This window comes from Canis lupus, chromosome 2 (genome assembly GCF_048164855.1).
Source record: "Canis lupus baileyi chromosome 2, mCanLup2.hap1, whole genome shotgun sequence".
NCBI lineage: Eukaryota > Metazoa > Chordata > Mammalia > Carnivora > Canidae > Canis > Canis lupus.
In genome coordinates, this window is record NC_132839.1 from 9,634,668 (window position 1) to 9,649,330 (window position 14,663).

General features: G+C 38.5%; 1 long non-coding RNA gene across 2 annotated transcripts in view; it reads left to right on the forward strand.

Annotated features, from left to right (window-relative positions):
* Positions 1-13,834, forward strand: part of LOC140612240 (uncharacterized) — a 54,416-nt gene extending 40,582 nt beyond the window's left edge. The window contains exons 2-4 of one of the 2 annotated variants that reach the window (XR_012013535.1): positions 12,019-12,156; positions 12,487-12,708; positions 12,829-13,834. This is a non-coding gene — a long non-coding RNA (uncharacterized lncRNA). Of the gene's footprint in view, positions 1-12,018; positions 12,709-12,828 lie in introns of both variants that reach the window. The other variant, XR_012013534.1, reaches the window with a different exon arrangement.
* The last annotated feature ends 829 nt before the right edge of the window (positions 13,835-14,663 follow it).

Consider the following 14,663-nt stretch of genomic DNA (forward strand, 5'->3'; position numbering starts at 1 on the left):
GGCTGAAGGCAGACGCTTAACTGCTGAGCCACCCAGGCATCCCAAGTTTAATATTGTTCATTCACTATTTGTGCACAGCAATTAGAGATGGTGCTTGAGAGGAGGCAGGAGTTGGCTCCTCATCACAGCCTGGACTCTGTTAAGTTTGGACTTGATCCTTTAGGTCAGAGATTGAAGATGTACTTTTCTATAATTTTTTTTCTGTTTCAGTTTTGTTTTATTTTTATGTCCCCCAGTGTTTAAAAATAGATTTCACTTAAAACCTCAGATTTATTCTGACTTCTTTTGGAGATTTACCACAAAGAATCTGCATTTGCTCATGGCAACGACTGGTTGAAGCTGAGTGAAGGCTGCTCCCTCAAAGAGATATATGCCGTCTTGATGAGCAGTGAGGAAACATGGAGGTTTTAAGCAGGTTGGTTTTGTAGCAGGGAATGTCATAGAACTGTCCTTATCTGCAGTTGTGGGAGAGGAGGCCAGAAATTGAGAGCGGTATTGAGCATGACACCTTTCAGGACTAGGTTAATGGAGGAAGGACTTGTACTGTTATTCAGGTTGGTAGATAGTTGTGGGTTGTTTTTGTTTTGTTTTTTAAGCAAAATGAGATTAAAGATTAGGAGAGGGGATAGGAATGTCATATATGGACTCAGTGATTGTTATTGGTTGGACAATAACCCTAGCAGAATAAGATATTTGATTTTTTAAAATATATCTCTTAAGAAAAACAAAAAGTAAAATTAAGTGGCAATATAAAATAGGCAGCCATTCCCAATGTCTTTTCTCACCTCTTCTCAAAACTGGAAACTCCCCTTATCCCCTTAACCAGCAAGAGTGGATGGAGAGAGAATGTCTATGGTGGATAAAGAACTCACAACCAGCAAACCTCAGCATACAACTTGGACACCATAAAGATATCCAAGACCCAAAAAAGAGCCCAGAGGCTTGATAATTGTTGGGTGAATGCCCGCTACCCAAGAAGGGAGGAGGAAGTAGTAAAAGCTCTAAGCACAGGGAAGGCAAGAAGAAGATAATATTAGGAAAGGAGAGGAAGGGGTCCATGAGGAGACCCTACCGTTGGAGGGAACATCCATGTGTAGACATGCAGCACATCTAGGAAGGGACTTTGAAGGATGGGAATTAGATAAAGTAGGGATACAAAGCTATTCCAAGTCCACCCTCCCACTCTATACAATTTGCATTTTATCCTCTGAAACCTTATGTAAAGATCTGTCTGTATCCTTGTGTCATGCATTTAGGTTCACCAGTCAGAAGGAACGAAAATACTATCCCCCACCCCCTGCATCATCCTGGAATGGCAGGCATCTATAATTTTCCTGTTAGAAATCAGGCAGCAAAAGGAGAACCTGGTGGATGTCATACAACCAGGGACGGTGGCAGCGTGCTTCCCTGACCTCCTTTTCTTTTTCCCAGAGGAGCACTATGCACCACTCCCACTGTGGGTTGAAGATAAAGTGCCTGGGTTGTAGATAGATAAGTCACTGACTACAAAGTACAGAGTGAATTGAGACATGCACATATAAGACTGGGGATGGAAGTGGGGGCATCAGTTTTTGTACTAGTTTGAGGGAGGAGGAGGACGTGAACTCAAGCTTGGGTGTATGGATAGAAAGGAGATGGCTTCATGGTATCTCATGTCTCTGGGGTTTTGCATATTCTTGCTTCACCTGGACTGGATAGGGTGCCCTCACTCATGTATCCACTCGAATTCAATGTTACCTCCACAGTGGAATCTTCCATGAGAAGATTCAAGTATTCTTTTTTGTATACTTTTTATCTTATAATTTTCATAAGGAGGTAGTTTCATAAAATAGGTAGTCCTGTCTGACTGCTCACAGGAATTTAAGTTTCTTAGATTTAGGGCACAATGTCTTGGAGAACTGTGATCACCTACATGAACGTGACATAGTTACCTGGACTAGGAACAGAAACCACCTGTGTCAATGTGAATTAGGGTTTTGTTCCAGGACACATTTGCCCAAAAAAGATGAGACTGCAAACTAATAAGTAGTCTCACTATTTGTGTCAGGTAATACCTGCAAATCAGTGTATCTGAGACAGCAGTTTGCTCATCCAGGCAAATGGCTCACTTATCAACAGCAAGGACCTTCATCTTGCTGTAATGACTAATTGTAAACTCTTCTGTCATGACCACTGCTCAATCCCAATAGGTTTTTGTTTTGAAAAGACACTTCCTGAACCATTTCTGCCTAGATCCCTAACTTCTATGAAGATCTGCTCTTTGGTGACCATGGCTAAGACTCTATCAAGGTGATGTTCTCCTTTAGAATAGGAAAGGACGTTGTCTGGTGGTGATGTTTTGAGCTATTAAACATCTTTTAGTCTTAATGCTGCCTAGACTAGCATACAGTGGTGCTTAAAATTTGTAGAAATAGGCAGTGAGAGAAAATCAACATGACACGGTGCTCTCATCGGATGAGGGCAGATGAGTAAAGAGTCAGGGATGCTTCCAAAGTACTAAGAGTGAACTTGTGCCATCATTTAGGATGGAAAATGCAACAGCAGATTTTCAATGAGAAGATACTGATTTCAATTCTAGACTGAGAGTTGAGTTGAGTTTGAGATTTCTGCGATGTGAAAATAAAGATGTCTAATTCCGTGCTTAATGATGGGAGGCCCCAGGTATGACATTTGTCAGGGAGGTTGGGCACTTGTTTTTTTCATCAGTGGCTTCCAAGTTAGGTCTTGAGACACAGAGCATCAGCACCACAGGGGAATTTTACTTGGAAATGCAAATTTTGAGGCCTTAAGGACCAACCCATTGAATTGAAAACCCTCTGGGTGGGGTTGAGCTATTTGTGTTTTAATAATCTTTCCAGGTGATCTGTTGTATTCTTTTTGACCTGTGTGTCTTAAGGAGTCAGTTGCTTAGCCTTTCTCACCCTGGGTTCCTCAACTGTAAAACAGGAATACTAACAGCACCTACCTCCTTGAGTTCTCATGGTGATTAAGTGAATTAATATATGGAAAGTGCTTATATCTGTATTTGTTTGCTGCTTTAATTTTTTTTAATCTCTTTACAAATTCATTGCTCTTTTATTTGCCTGACTAAATATTTCCTGTCTTTACGAGTCTCTCCTATGTTTCTACCAGTGAGCTGTAGCATTAGTTATCACATTGCTTGGCCTACAGGACATATTCAGTAAATATATTAATTGAGTGAATGCACACTCCAGTTTTCATTTCCTTATTTCTTGTCTGAGTTTTATAGCTTTTATTATCAGTATCACTTGTTTTGGCACTAAATTAGACATTGTTATATTTATGCCTTGTTTCCTAATTGTATTATAAGTGCTTGAAGGGGCAGTATTATGCTGTACTTATCTTTTCCACCTACACAGCACCTGGCACAGTGTTGACAATATAAAGGGAATTCAGTAATAATCTGTGTAAAATAAAAGAGAAGACTTGATGTTTTTTTCCTCTCAAATTCATCTACCCTGTTAAATTTCTGCAATTTCTTATCCTCACCCCCGCAATGGCAGCAATTTCAAAATCCTAAATCTCTACTGCCACTTTCTCCTGAGAGTCACAAGATGAAAAGAACAGCGATTCTTTTCTTATTTCTGGTGTCATCTGGTAAGATGGCTTTTATTATTTTGAGCCTCCATGTCAATCTTATAAATTCAGCCTAATATTTCTAAAATTATTTCTTGAGTCAAAAGCTAGGGGATTGTGAATGACCTGTTACTTTTAACCAGAATAATGATGTGCCATCTGTATCTCTCTAGAAATATACCTTTAAGGCTAAGGTATGATGTTACTTATACTTGATACAGCCTTATTTTTACCAGCATTTTGCTTCAGCTTTTCCTTAGCTCTTCGATAAGCTCCCTGCTTTGTGCAGTGCTGAGTTGAAATTCTGCTAGCACAGAGGATTGAAAATATCTCTTATGTAGTTAAGCTCCTTTAAGAATATAGAAAATTAATGTAATGTGTATAGTGAAAAAGGCCAGCTTTGGAGACCTACAGATCTGAGATCAAAATTTGAGGTCTGTTATAATTTTTTGTATGGCCTTCAGTAAGCTATTCAACATGTCTACTTACTCATTTTTAATTAGGGATATAAATTTCACCTTATGATGTTATATGAGGCAATTAAATAACACAAGTTATGTATTGTACCCAGCACATGGAGGATATTCAATAAATGGTGGATATGATTATAAAACAGAAGAAGAGAGCAACACACTGTATATCTCAGAGACAGAGGCCACTCTAGAGTCTGCATGGTATCATTATAAAATAGCAACTCTGGTATTGTGGACACTATTTCTAGTCTAAAATTCTATTTAAATTCTGTTTAAGAATGTCCCCATCAAAGCTCAGATCACTTTAGATAATCTTCAAATAGCATCTCCTAATTAATTATATAACTGGAGGGTCTTTTCATACAATGGAAATCTCTCACACTTTTCCCCTAGAAACTCCATCCACTGGTCACCTGTGACTCAGTTATTGGGGAATTTTCCGACCCTTAGGGAAAGTCTGCTACAGCTAACTGGTTGTTCACTAAGCCCATCTCGGTACCTCCTCCGGAAACCTTGGGTGTCACTCCTCTAGGGTCTGTGAGAAATAGTTGCTGTCTGCAAGGGCTTTCTCAATTTTTTAATAAAACTCTAGCAAGATCAGTGAGGAATAGGAATCTAGTGGCAAGTTTTTTTCTAATCCATAAAGACGTATGTATTCAAGAGGAAAACAGAAAACTCCTCCAGGTAGGCAAGATCTAGGTAGTCCTGGATGGCTGAGGGACTTCTGAAGTTTTTTGTGGAGACAACAACATAGTGAAATACAAACATGTTACGTAGTTTGTAAGGAGATAAAGATATATATATGTATTTCCCTGAAAATTACTTGAAATAAAATTGCTGATTAACCAGCATCATTTATAGGTGCCAGTGGTTTACTGAATACAGTTGTACCACTGACTCACACATGAGAACAGCTGCTACCATTTCTGCCTCCCTCCATCATCTCCTGCAGGGCCCAGAGCTACCTGGGGGAGTAGTAGGGAGGAAATGGCATTCTTGGACAACCTGAGGTTCATAAGTGGAGGCAGGGAGGAGCTAGGGCCAGTTTACAGAAGTCAACTTTACAGGACTCCTATCTAGCCAAAGGGCAGACTTGGCTCCAGACCTTCACATTTCTTTATCACATTGCCAAATGGGGCTTCATTTACATTAATAGGCTTTCTCTATTTTAATTTTTAATTGATAATTAAAGATTTATTTATTTGAGGGGGGGAAGAGAGAGAGAGAGCAGAGAGGAGGGGCAGAGGGAAGGCATCCCAAGCAGACTCCCCACTGAGTGTCCCTGCCTCAATGTGGAGCTTGATGTGGGGCTTGATCTCACAACCCTGAGATCATAACCTGAGCCCAAATCAAGAGTCGGACACCTAACCGACTGAGCCATCCAGGTGCCCCGATAGGCTTTCTCTATTTTAAAAGGCAAATCTCTCTAAGGGATCTAGAAACTCAGGTCATGCACATGTTGGCATGGATTGCTTATTTGAATTCGGTCAGTTATTACTGCCTGTTTGTCTAGATTATGAAACCTATCAGAGATGTGTGATGGATTGAATAGAAGAGTAAACCACTGGCACCTATAAATGATGCTTACGGCAATGCAAATTCTAGCTAAACATACTTTGTGCTGTAATTAATGTTCATTCTCTATCCTCCTCAGGAGAAAAGTAACGGAGTGTTCTTCATTCTTGTATAAGGATTGTTCCCAATCCTTTCCCTTAGGACTATAAAAGAGTATGTGTGGAGTCAGAATAGTCAGATTGTTGTCGCTATCAAATTTGTGTTTGATTTATGAAGCTCCTTCTAGCTTCTGTGCTTCCTAGTTATTTCAGTGCTCTTTCTCTGTCATGGTGTCAGTGTTTTGTTTCATCAACTCTTTTACTATCTTGAAAAATTAGTCTACATTTACTTTTATGTCCTGTCTCCCATTCACTTTTCAAATTTTGCAATCCAAATTTTGTCCCCATCATTTTACTAATACGCTTCTCAAAGCAGTAACGTCTCCTCTTATTAGTCAAATTTGAAGGTCTCCTCCCTATTCTCACTCATTCAATTTCACAGCAGAATTGAATCATCTTCTACTCATTATCTTTGATTCAGTGGGGTTTTTCCCATTTCTCAGAATGCTTGATAGAGTCCCTTCTCTTCTAATGCCCATATTCAAAAGTGAGAATTCCTTCAAGATTTTTCTATTGCCCAAACCAGTGGTTTCCAGCCTTGGCTGTACATTAGAATCACCCGGGAAAGCTTTAAAAACTGATGACTGGGTCCCACTCTCAGAGGTTCTGAGTTAATTGTTCTGGGGTGTATCTTGAGTACTGGGAGTTTTTCTTAGTAGCTCCCCAGGTAATTCCAACACTTTGCCAAGATTGAGAATTGTGTTAAACTATAAGAATTCAGATTTTTTTTTGGGGGGGGTTTCTATTATTTTCTTTGAAATTCAAACAAAATTGTCTAGAGTTCCCATCTCATGGGAAGGCCCAGATTCTTTTTCAAGTAACTGCAAATTCTGAGGGGTAACATTGTCACTGGTCCCCTCTGGTTCCAAGTTCCTAACTTTCTGAACATTTAGTATTATTTGCAAGTATTATCTGCATCTAGTTTCCTAAAGCAATTGGTTCTCTTGCCTCTGGCTCTACAGAAGTCACTGTGTAGAACTTGGGCCCCTTTCCGTCTATCCCTGAGCCACATACAGAAGGCAGTTTTATGATGGCTGCCTTTATTGAAGATTTGGATCAATATAAAGGTTTTGGGTCAATGTAAGAGTTTTATATTAAAGCAAATAGATAAGGGCAGTTTCTATATAGACTCCCAACTTCTGGCCACATACATGAGCCTGCTTTTGCCTCGAAACTTTTCCTGCACCTTAATTATCCTCATATTCTAAGTAACTTAGATTTCCATCCCTTTGACACCTCTTAGAAGCAGTCTTTTTAAACTACTGTCTTAAAAATGGAATAGGATAGTATGTAGATTAATTTTTTTCCTCTGGCATAAATTGCGTCTCCTCATGCCTCTTTCCTTTCCCCTACTGCCCTTAGAAGACAGAAGTTCCTACATTCAATTCTGGTTTTCAACAACATTTTTTTTTTCATCCTATTACATCCTTTCTTCAGTCATCAGTTGCTGTGGTAGGTAGCATCCAAAAATGTCCCCTAGAGATTCCCATCCTCTAATTATTCAATCAAACACTTATACAGGTACCACTGTGAAGGAATTTTCCAGACGTAATTAGTGTTGTGGAGCTTAAAATAGGAAGGTTATACTGGATTATCCAAGTGGGCCCAAAATAATTACATGAGATCTGAAAAACAGAGGTCAATGGAATAGAAAGTCCTGCCAAAGACCCAAGAATATGAAGGATCTTGATGTGGGACGAAGACATTTTGACCAATGACATTCTGTACTTTTAGCCCAAGTAGCATGGTAAATGTATGTCTTGCTCACTCCCTGTGGCCCAAACATATAGGAACAAAAGAATATAAAAGTAAGGAGGGAAAGAACCCATTTCAAAAATGAAATAATCATCTCTATGAACCAAGAAGGTAATAGAAGTGTGATTCAGTGAATAGGGCTGAATCATCCATTCATTGGTCCCTGAGTCATTTGTGCATGAGATTTGCCTGAGATCTTGCAGGTTAAAGGATGGGAGAAGGGAAGTCAGAAGCCAGAGATTGGGGTAGGACTGCCTCCCTTTATTTTTATTTATTTATTTATCTATTTATTTATTTTAAAGATTTTATTTATTCATGAGACACACACACACACACACACACACACACACACACAGAGGGAGCAGAGACACAGGCAAAGGGAGAAGCAGGCTCCCTGCTGGGAGCCCGACATGGGACTTGATCCTGGGTCTCCAGAATCACCCACTGGGTCCAAGGCAGCCACTTAACCGCTGAGCCACCCAGGGATCCCCTGACTGCCTCCCTTTAAAAAGGAAGATTAAAAATAAAAATGGACACACTTTACCTTTGGGCTTTGACAAAGCTCTGGGCTTAGTGCAGCAGACGGTAACAGACACAACCATAGAACCAGTAACTTAACCAAGGGATCCTTTGTTCTGTGACCAAATCTACAAAATTTACAGTATCCCTTATAGAGACCCCAAATCATTGTGATAAGGTTCTGGTCTGGGGTTTTGGAGGGCTGCATGAAGCAAATGAAAAATCAGTAGATTGATAGGGATATGGTGGGGGAGCAGCATTGAAAAATGAAAAAAGGAAATGCCTCTTACAATGTATTTATAATCTGCCCATCCCCCCTCCCTTAATCATCCTGAAGAAATCTAATGTCAGAATAGACAGACAACAAAATCAATGGTCAAAGCAAGAATTTATTCCAATGAAAAGACTTAAAATGAGTGTGCTTGGGATTCAAAGAAATGAATAAGGCATGGTTTCCATTTTAAAAAGGCAATAATTAGGGTTACCTAGGTGGCTCAGTCAGCCTTCCACTCAGGTCATGATCCTGGAGTCCCAGGATCAAGCCCTGCACTAGGCTCCCTACTCAGTGGGGAGGCTGCTTCTTCCTCCGACCCTCTTCCCTCTCATGCTCTATCTCACTCTCTCTCTCTCAAGTAAATAAATAAAATCTTTAAAAAAAGGCAACAATTACTAATCAACACCAGCCCAAAACAAAATAGATATGAAATAGAATTGATTATAATTCTTAGAAATGAAAAATACAGTTATTGAAATAAGAAAATAATTATTTCAGTTACATATTATGATCTTTAAAAAACATGCCAAAACTTAGTGGTTTAAATCAACAGCTCTCCCAGCATTCTGGTTCAGGACCTTAGGTAGTACTTAATTAGTAGCACTGGCAAGGATGACTTGATTATAGTCAGCTGGGCTAGAAGGTTCTAGAAGTCTTCATTCATAAGTCTCAGGGGTTTACCATGTGTGGCTCTTTTCTATCCACATTGTAACTTATTCATTAGTCTGGTTCATGGTTTGTTAAAGCATGGTGGCTAGTTTTCTTCAGAGAGTTTAAAAACAGATGTGGTTGGCCTTTTAAAGAACTGGAACTGGCACAGTGTCACTTCCGCTATGGTCAGACAAGCCATAGGGCTAACCCAGGTTCATGGGGTTAGACATAGATTCAGTCTATTTCTTTCAAGAATAGCAAAGTCTCATGGCAAAAAACATGTGGGATGGAAGATAGTGTGTGGTAATCTCTGGAAACACAATCTACCACAATAGTTGACTGAATAAACTTTATAGAAAAACAGTGAATTGGAAGATGGGATTGAGAAATTAACCAGAAACAACATGAAGAAAAGATACAAACCAAATTAAAGGGCCGTTAAGAGAATAGATTGATAGGTACAATTGAGTGAAGGACAAAGAAGCAATATTTGGTGAGATAACTGCTAAAAATTTTTCCAAAACTGAAGAAATGATGTGTCCTAAGATCACAGTAACTCTGGATAGCATGTAACACAAATAGTAATCTAGACCTAGGAATACTATAATGAAATTGCAAATGTCAAAGTAAAAAAGAATTATTTAAAGCTCTTAGTTACCCATCAATGGAATGAGAAATAAAACCTGGACAGATACATTCCAGAATGAAATACAATATTGTCAGTGTATTTCTCAGTGTAACTGAGAATATTATCTTCAATCTAGAACTTCTATCTAAGACATAAATCAAGGTTGTTGGCAAATATAAGACATTTTCAGTCATTGTAAGCCTTAAATGTATGGAGTCCAGTTAACTTTTCAAGACAAAAAAAATCAACTGAAAGAGAGGGATACAAGAAATAGTGTCAAATACCAAAATTTGTTAAAATTACAGTACAGTTAAAAAAGATTACCCAACAATTCTGTTTTGAAAGTTGTTGATCCTAGGATTTTAAACAAAATAATTAGATGAGAGTGGTTGACATAAAAGACTGCTAAGATCCTTGTCATTGTCAGGAGGAAGAAGAAATTGTGGAATAACTATAGGTTTTGCGAGAAGAATTTATGGTTGATTATATGTGTTAAATTTTTTTAAATACATTTATTTCTTATTCGTGTTCAATTTGTCAACATACAGAATAACACCCAGTGCTCATCCCATCAAGTGCCCACCTCAGTGCCCATCACCCCCAGTCACCGCCACCTACCTCCCCTTCCACCACCCCTAGTTCGTTTCCCAGAGTTAGGATTAGGAGTCTTTCATGTTCTGTCTCCCTTTCTCATATTTCCCTATGTGTTAAAATCTAAGGTTAAGACGTAAGATTAAAAACCAGCAGAAGTTTATGTAGAAAATAAAGAATACTTTATCAAATCACCCAAAGGCAAAGGATGAAAAAGAAAAGAACAGGAAAGTAACAGAATGTAAAATAAAGATGTCAGAAATAAGTTCAAATATGCCTGAAATCATATATGGTTTAAGCTCCTCTATTAAAGATAAATGGTTGGATTAGATTTTTTAAAAATCAGGTATATGCTACTTTACAAAAAGAGAGCTGCATAGCATACAAAAAATATAATTTAAAGCAAAAAGCATGATTAGGAACATGGCACTATATAATAATACAATGAATAGCCTATCAAGAAGATCTAATAATTATTATGATTTTTTTCTTTCACAACGTAGCCTCTAGATATATGAAACCCAAGTTGACAGAATTTGAGACGACTGGGTAGGTCCACAATCATAGTAAGAGATTCAAAGGTATTTTATCATAAGTGTGTAACGTCTGCTAGTGTGTAACAGACCAAAAGTTGATGATGGTGTATAGCAGAACTTTTGTGAATTCCATGGGCTGTGTACAGGTGTGCTAAAGTACTGTCCTCACCCTTGTGATTGCTGGGTGGGCAAGGAGATCTCTGGAACATTCCTCCATCCTTAGCAGTTGGGAGCTGCCTCAGACATTTATAAAACAAATCATGTGCCGGCTCAGACTGGTGAGCAGACTCAAAACAAAATAAAACACCAAAAAATTAATAATACCTAGCACAGGGAACAGTCAGAAATTAGTATATTCATACATAGATTCAAGCTGTTGAAATTGGTATAGACTCTCTTCACTATAATTTGGGAACATTTTAAAAAATCTTTGGATTTTTTTCATATATTTTGGTAATATGGAGTAATAACAATTATGGAGATTTTTGTTGAGTAGAGTTACACAAATGGGTAAGAATATACATCTAAGGACGTTCATCATGGGGTTATATGTAACATAGAATAATTGAAAATAACTTGAGTGTCTAAATAGATAGAACTGATTAAAATATCATACAATTATATGATATAATAACACATGGTATTAAGAGTGATATAGGAACAAACCAGAAATTTATGGGGTTTGTAGCACAGCTTCCCTAATCTGAACTTGTGAGACATTGCTAAATGAATTGAAACAGTTCTTCTCGCTTAGAACATGGTCTCAGAATCCTTTTAATATCAAGCTCTAAGCAGCTATAATCAGGATCAGAAATAAAAGGAAACGTGAAACTTATGAGCCATACCTATCCTTAGAGGAATAGCTAATGACATAGAAAAATGTTCTTTATGTATTGTTAAGGGAAAAAAGTAGATTACCAAGGAGTACACACCGATGATTACATTTTCTTTAAAGAGCATTCATGCTTACCTATGTCTAGATAAAAATGTTGAATGTGAAAAGGAATTATTTTCAGGTGATAGGATTGCATGTGATTTTCATTTTCATTTATTTTCTATTGTGAGGCTGTATTACTTTTGAAGTAAGAAAAATGAAAAGGATCTTGACTCGTTCATTAAGCCCTAGCATCTAAAAATCCTTTCTCATGTTGAATCCCTTTCTACCTTGACTCCCTGAGGGGTCCGAGACTCTCTCCTCCCACTTACCAGAGTTTGACCTCTGTTGACATGATCTGTGTCTGTGCATCTTTCTCCTCAACTAGATTGAAGGCTCTGGAGTGTAGTGACTTGTGACTCAACACAAGTGGTTTGCTCTTCACAGATGCGAGGACACATTTTGTTGAATCGAATGGACCTAGTTGGACAGCATCAACTCCATGCACCCTATGCCTGAGTACAGAGCCCGCAAGCAAACATTCTGATTCCAAGTGTCTATGGAACTTGGAGAGAAAAGACACTGGTGAGTCAGACTCAGTGGACTTGAGTCCCCTTGCAGAACTCTCCCCGTGTGACATTTTCATTTTGTGCAGGTAAAGGCACATATTTCAGTTCTGCTTTGTGGACCTCAGTAGCGTGGATATTTAGGCAATACTTTTCCAGTTTTCTGTCTGTAGAAAGTCTTAGAAGTTCTTGCAAGACAGCAGAGGAGGACTGTTTTCACCTCTGAACCCTCAAGGCTATGATGTGCTCTTGTTAGAAAGGCTGAGCTGGAGTAATTTCTCCACGGGACAGAATAGATTCAGTGATCTGGGAAAGCAGTTCCCGAACTCTGATGCCTTTGTGTCCTCAGGACTAATCTGGTGGAAGGCACATGAAAGCAAGGAATCTAAACTCAGGACCAGAAGTGGAGTGGAAGAGAGAAACTTCTGGGACCTAATTAATGGAACACACAGAGAACTTGAGAAGCACACCCGGCCTGGGAAAACAAAAACAAAAACAACAAACAACAAACAAAACAAAACAACAACAAAAAAACTCTGGAGCTGAAGAATAGGAATATCATTATTTCCAGGTGAATTAAATGAAAGATTACCATCACTTAATTTTTTTTTCCCCTTAAGTTAAAGCTTCGACAACAGCAGCAAATCCCAATGCTGAAGTCACTCTTGTTTTCATTGCTTTGCTTTTATAGGTCCTTACCACATCCTTGCAGGAAAGCAAGAGCGCCTTCTTTTTAATGATCCTCCAAGAAGGAGAGCACAGACCCTTTCTTGGCACACCAATCCCGAGTTGAGTGACATGTGCTTTAAACAGAGAAAGATGGACATTGCGCATGTACCTGGCCGTGAAATTAAAGACCAGGCCCTTTTGTTCTATACTTCATAGATGTGAGACTAATGGCCCTGGTTCTCGTTATAAAACTTGGTGTATGTGACAACTGCTACCAGCAGTGGAGTTATAAGCATTAGAAGATTTAGATTTTGCCTAAAGTTGACTGCAGTCTTTCCAATGGCTGGTGGGCGGTGAAAGTGGTCATTTGGGGGGCAGTATGGTTAGGTCTCTATCTGCATATGAAATTTTTTGAGGTTCATGAAGAATTGGATAAACCACATCCATGCAACCAGAGTACCAATCTCATTACAAATTTTCCGGTGTTCTCTTCCCCAGAGCCAATCATGTAGCCCCCCTCCCCTTTTTTTTTCTTCAGAAATCTTTATTTTTAAATCTTTAGTTGTAGACAAGGAACATTCTAGAGCTAAACTCATCTGGATATCTGACAGTTCTCCAGGTGAGAAAACTGGAGGGTTGGAATTTTGTTAGTAAATGAGCTGATCTAGAACATAAGCCTCCCGACTTGCTGGGCCTTTCTCACCACATGGTTTTGCTGCCCTGTGGTTTGTGGATCTGTGTAGATTCACGGCTGAGTGTTGCTGGTCCGTGATGGGACAAGTAAAAAAAGTGAAAGCAAACATTTAGAAACTTTTGTAAATATCTTGACACATGAGCAGACTAATTTGTTCAATGTAGTAATAAAATGCTTTGGACTTATGATTTCTTTTGTTCATGTAGGAAAGTTAAATTTCAGAAAATTTTATTAAAGTATGCTTGACTTACAATGTTAGAGTAGTTTCAGGTTACAGCATAGCGATTCAGTAATTCTATACACCGCACAGTGCTCACCGGGTGGTCCCCCTCTGTCATCGCACAACATTATTGCAATATTTTTGACTATATTCCCATGCTGTACTGTTTGTCCCTCTGACTGTTTTATACTAGAAATTTGGATTTCTTAATCCCCTTCATCCATTCTTTCACTCTCCTCCCATCTGGAAATCACCAGTTTGTTCTTGGTATTTATGAGTCTGTTTTGGTTTGTTTATTCTGTTTCTTAGATTCCACGTATAAATGAAATTATATGGCATTTTGTCTTTCTCTTTCTAACTAATTTCACTTAGCAGAATACCCCGTAGGTCCATCCATGTTGTTGCAAATGGCAAGATTTCATTCTTTTTATAACTAATATTCCATGGTGTGTGTGTTTGTGTATACAACATCTTTTTTATTTAATCGTCTATCGGTGAACACTTGGATTGCTTGCACATTTTGGCTGTTGTAAATGAGCCACAGTGAACATGGGATTGCATAAATGTCTTTGAGTTAGTGTTTTCCTGTCTTTAGAAGATACCCAGCAGTGGAATCGTTAGATTATATAATATTTATGTTTTATATTTTTTTTGAGGAAGCTCCGTTATTGTTTTCCATTGTAGCTGCACCAATTTCCATTTTGGTCAACAATGAACAAGGGTTCCCTTTTCTCCACTTCCTACCAATGCATGTTATTTCTTATCTGGCTGATTGTTGCTATCCTAACAGATGGGAGGTGAGGTATCACTGTGGTTTTGGTTTGGATTTCTCAGATAAGTGATGTTGAGCATCTTTTCATGTGTCTGTGGCTAGCAGAATGTCTCCTTTGGAAAAATGTCTTTTCAGGTCTTCTGCCCATTAATTTTTTTTATTTTATTTTAG